Genomic DNA, 6,030 nt, shown 5'->3' with positions numbered 1-6,030 from the left:
TCTCTTAAATCATCTCCTGTTAATTAGTTTCTTCTCCCTATAGATCTGTTTCAGCACCTTCTCCACAGATAGTTTTCCTTTTTGCTTATGTACCATAGAGCAAAATTTGATCCAGTGACTTTTAATATTCAGCTTCCTCAAGGGAATACATTATTACATATCAGGTTCTTTGATCAAAGAGTGTACACAATTGCATGATACATATTTTTCTGAGCTACGTTTTACCATTAAAATGCTTCATTCTACTTGATTCATGTTACAGAGTAAAATATACCTGTAAATGATAACTGAAGTCAGCTTGATGGGCATCTGTAAATTATTTCTGTTGAGTAACTCCTATTGAGAAAATTAATTACTATGCATCCCTTATCCACTTCAGTAACAATCTCTGACTTTCATACGTAATAATATAGTTTAGACTTTTTGATAACTGTACAGTTAGGAACTGTACAAAGGAAGAAAATGTGAACAGTGGAAAAAATTATATTTCTAGTTGTGAATCTTGGAACAAACTGCAAAAGCTAGTTGAGAGTAGCCTCATGATGATGAAGAGCATATTATCTCTATTTTACAGGTAGAAATACTGAGATATGAAAAGATTAAGTAATTTTTGCAAGGTCACAGAAAAATGGAAAAAAACAAGAATAGAATCTTGAACTTCTGATTCCAACTTTTGTGTATTTTCTCAGGACTGTTCTTCCTCCTCTTTGTAAGGTTTGCTATACCAAAGTACTGCTTTCTACATCAAGTCGCAGTAGGCCTAATAACATACAGTTTGCAGCCTAGCTCATCTATCAGTATTAACCTTAGCTTTAAAAAATGTGAAACTTAGGAGATTTACTAATGTACAGTTCCATGGAGTTAGCAGCAAACACTAGACTGGAAAAATATTTTAAAAATTCAGTAACTTTTAGTACTGACCTAACATAGTCTTAATTTCAGTTGTGTGTCCTGAAGGGTTATGTAAATGTTTATGCACATGATTAACTTTAAGCATCTGAAAAGCTTTATAAAAATCTATCATACCGATCCAAAGGGTCCATCTGGGCATATGTAATACATCTTTAAGTACTGGGGCTTTTGAGGGAAGTGCTGTTACATTAGAGGTACAGTCACTTTCTGTGTGACCCTTCAGGCATGGCACTGTGTGGAAGGGTATGGATTTTCCATTCTATTTTTCCAGTCAGTGGAAAACATATAGCAATTGTAAGTATGCCCCTAAGTGTCCCACGGCCTCTTCAGGAAATGTCCTTTATGAAACTTTACATGGGAGAGCTTGTGCTATCTAATGATGTAGTCTCGGATTTTTGTGTCTGTTTCTGAAACATCTTCTTGTACATATGTGGAAGTCACAGTGAAGTCTAAATATTGAGGGAACTGAATAATGGCTTTGTTTTTAGATTGTGGGTAAAACATGGTTCGCAAAAGTTCCCCTTAGCAACTTTTTTACATATGTGTCATGTTCATTTTTTTAGTGGCTGAAGCTAATTATTCATAACAAGGTAGAATGCTGAAGTTGGATGATAATAGCGAGAGCAGATTCTTTGTGGGGCGAAAGAAACACAAATTCATATAATGCAACATATACTGCAACTGTGCTATCATAAATTTTCCCATTACTAATGTAGGAGATAACTATCTCCAGGGTAAACTGTAATATTAGAAAATCACATATGACTCCATAAATGAAAACACCAAACAATAATGTACTAAGAGGCACATGATGAGCTTTACTTTCAGGTTATGTCTGTGTTTGATTGTGTGCTGAGACAGTTTAACCTGAGCTGCAGCTCACTCTGCTCTGCAGCATACCTAAGGCTTGACTCAAGCCTGATAAAGTTAAAAAGGGTGTTTCTACAAATTCTACTTATCTTTCAAGTTACAGTCAGCATCAGAAGACCTACTTAGGCCATTTTTGCTGTGAATTTCTGTGCTTCTCAGTCATAGGTCTGATGGATTATGACTGAGTATGTATTGTAGTAGCCCAAATAAAAGTGGTTCTTAAAAAGGTTCTCCCATATAAGGTCTCCTTGGAAAGGGTTGGTAAAATTTTCCTGAAAGTGATCAAAAAAATCTTTGGTACTAAATCTGCATCAATACTGCTGTTTGTGTAAGTTTAAAAATAAAAAAACCCCAGAAGGGTAGGGAGGAAAAGTTCACTGTAAAGAGGGATGAATCCCTTTCCATTCTTCCCAACCACTGGTCCTAGTATTCAACCCCAGTTGCAGGTGAATCTTAATCTTGAGAGCCAATTTCATTGGCAAAAAGTGTTTCTAGGTAATATGCCAACCAACCACCGTGAGGCCAGCTTTGTAGTCTAATGTCACGAGATCCTGAAATCTCTATACACAGTGAGGTGGTATCAGTGTTTGGAAAATGTACTAGCATTTTCCTACGCTGGTGTGACTCTTGCAGCATTTGCTTTGCTGTGCGAGCCAGGTACATAGAATTCCTGTGCTGTGTCTCCAGCAGAACCCTGCTGCTGCCAGGACTGCTGTAACTAAAAGAAGTATTCTCCTACAAAAAAAATATTCTTACTAATGTTTGTGCTTCATATTAGACTCTTAAGGCTAAATTTGCTCTAGAGAAACTTTTCTGGCTTTATTAAGCTTACAGTGATGATCTACTCAGTCTACTGTCCTTAGAAGGGATGTAAATAGGACAACTTTTAAATCTTGACAACTGTGAACTTTGCATGAGTTTGAAAATGAGCATTTAGGCTGTAAATTTGATGGGGTAAGGAAGGTATAGTAATCTTTTTGTTCTACAGGAAATGTTTAGTGTATGGGATTGTGGCCCATGTCTAGGGTTGCTAGGAATGACAGTAATAATAATTTATTTCTTTGATTTAAGACTGCTTTTATGTAAACCTATTTATAACATGGGACTCCTCACATTCCTATGACGTTAACAACTGCAAGGCTACAAGCACAAATGTTTGAACTGAGATACCTGTTGCTCAGCCACTGAAATACCATTGTCTGATACTAACATTGCTTTGCAGATAAGGGCCCTCTCTCAGTAGAGCCCTGTGGAAATAGTAGTTTCAGAAGCAGAGACGGATAGATGCCCTGTCAGAGTTACTGAGATGGTAATAACTTTCATTGAGGGATCAGAGAAGGATGAGGGCCACATTGCAGCACTTCTTGGAATGGCCTAAGTAAGAAATGGCACCAGTCACACTGAGGAAAATGGGAACACACATGACCTACCCATGTTAGGCCCTAAAGAGCTGTAAAAGCAGCCAAAAAGCATTGGAGGTGCCTTTGTTTTTTTCTGAATGTCAAGCTTGCTATTGGTTTTGTGTATGACTTCAAGAAAAATACTCTTTGCTACTCTGTCTTACCTGAGAATGTGTGAAAATTTACTCAATGTCACATGCTATGATGACACATTTTAGTCCACTGGTGGATGAAAAACAGTTTCCAAAAGTATGGAAAGTGAGGCTGTAACCTGCAGAACATAGGGACTAAGATCCCTGGCAGTAGGTGAAAATTGGAAAGTTTGGAAACCTGTGACTGCTGCCTTATGCAGTACTTCAATCTTGACTTGCAACAGCTAGTTCTTGGCACCATCTTTGCAGAATCACCAGTAGTGACCAATTGCTCAGCAGTTTTGCAGAATTGCTTGGATGATCAGACCAAACATTTTCACTTGTGACCCAAGTCTGAATTTGAGCTCGAGCCCATGGAGGTGAAGAGCTTGTCTGTTAACTCACAATACCGCTTGCTATTGCCTTTGTCGGCAGGCTGCTCTGTGAACAGCTGCTGTTGCACAAAAGGCCAAAGGGAAGCGCCCCAGTTTTGCCCTAGTCCTTTCACACCTCAAAGTCACTGGAACATACCCAAGTGCATGGTAAACTACAGGCGGTCTCTCCAGTGCAGAACAGGCTGTACAGTTGACTTTAACTGAAACATGAATCATCTCAGTCCTAAATTATTTTAATCCAATCAGTCATCTGTGTTAAAGGTGTAAAGAGACAGCAAAGCGGAAAGAATGACTGCCAAGTAGAGGATACAGGACACAAATAAAGCTGCTAAGATGAGTTGAAATATGAACTAATAATGATTTATTCCAAATGCCACTGGGGTTACAGTGTGAATCACTTGGAGAGATATTCAGGTGAAATGAATTTTGTAGGCTTTCCCCTGAATGATTTTTATAGTCTCAGTAGAGGTGAAGGGAAGGCAAAGCTGTTAGTTACACAGGGAGCACACACAAGAATTTTGAAGTGCTCCCAAACAAATTCTCCCTAATTAATGTGTGCTTTTCAAGCCTCTTGTAAGTAGATGAGCACGAACAGCTGTAGTTCTTTTTATAGATACAAACTAATCTCTAGTACATATTGGAGTTGAAGGATATAGAGAACAACATACTGTGGATTCGTAAGGCTTTTCTAGCCACGGAATTATTCTTTTTATACCCTCTAAAAGTGGAAGGGAATGCAGAAGAGAGCAGAGTATAGTCTTCAAGGATACTACTTGGGAACAAAATCATGACAAGAGCAAAGGGTCTGGCTCTTAATGACACATACCATGCACTTCTTATTAACACATGAAAGAGCATGTGTGAGTTTTGACCTATTTTCTTTCAGCCTTTTGTGACCCGTATGAAATGGGCAGTATTCCCTAGCATTTCTTCCCAGTTTTCACTAGTGTGAATGGCCTTCATGATAAAGGATGGGAAGAATTACATGCTTCATGTTTTTAAATAATTTTAAAAGCCTAAGCAATAAGTCATAATAAAATTCCTTAGACTTGATGAGTATCTTTGAACGTACTTCCTGTTTGAAGATGATATGTTTTCTCCCTTCTTTCTCCTTATTGCTAGCTGTATATATTATCAGTTTAATATTGTCCTCTGCCTGGAGACAATATCCGGTTGTGGTAGGTGAAGGGAGGAACTGTAATAGCTCCTTTCCATCTCTAATGCCTATGATTTTATTTACATAAAAACACCCTGGATTTTGAACAGTTTGTTTCTTTTGGCAGTTTATTACTAGCCTGAATGGCCCACTTTTTCATGGTCTAACATTTGGCTGCTGCAGAAGTCATTATCACCTCCATTTTTAGTTTTAATAACCTTCCTTTTAACAAATCTCAGTTTGAAGTAAGTTTCCAAAAGTTTGCTTCAAAACAATGCCCCAAATCTTCTGGAAGCCACTGATTACTTTTTTTCACCTCAAAGGAATAAGCTGGTTACATTTTTATTGATTTTGTGGCTTTTTCTGATGTGACATAACGAAGAACTGATTTACTTACTTAGGACAAAATGACTTCCCTCCATTATTGCAACCAAAGGGAGAACTACTGAAGGGCCCATGGGGAAGAACTGTTTCAATAGCTCTTTGTGCCCTGTGCTTTTGGGCTCAGAAGGTATATATCCCCACTGTGGACTGACTATACCTCATAATTCTTGTGATGTAGACTGCTAAGGATTGCAAATTAATTCTGTCCATTTATTATCAAGTGCTAGAAGGAGCACCAGGGAAAAGCAGAAAATCTCTATTTCATAGAACTCTTTTCCTTTCATTTTGGGGGAAATAAATACAATCTCATGGATTTAGTCACTGTGGAAAAAAACCTCAGCGGTAACGATGCTGCTGTTTAGAGAAGAGAAAAATTAAAATGCTAAAGTGGGGATGGTGTGGATTCCACACATCTCTAGAACAACTGTTTTTGGAGAACCAACCCTTCTCCTCCCAAGATTTACTTCAGAAAAGCACATCTAAAGGTAAACCACTTTGAAGTATTAGAAAGCAGATGTATTGACTTACCCATAAGACATTTCAGTACAAATAGTGGTTTGAATTCTTCATTCTTCTCATGAAACTTGCTAAAGGAAAGCTGGAAGGAGTTTCCTAAGACTTTCCTCTAGCTCTGGGAAGGTTAGCTAAGGGTGGCTTAAACTGGCCTCTTAAGTGACTGTTGGAAAAAGAAGCTAAGTATGGAAAGGACCGTAGCCTTGTCCTCAGTGTGATTCCTTTCTCTTTGCCCAGAATCTCAGAAATTAAAATAATCCGAGACTTCA

The sequence above is a fragment of the Ciconia boyciana genome, chromosome 8 (genome assembly GCF_034638445.1).
Source record: "Ciconia boyciana chromosome 8, ASM3463844v1, whole genome shotgun sequence".
NCBI lineage: Eukaryota > Metazoa > Chordata > Aves > Ciconiiformes > Ciconiidae > Ciconia > Ciconia boyciana.
The sequence above is the reverse complement of the archived record's forward strand: the minus strand, read 5'-3'. Positions refer to the sequence as shown.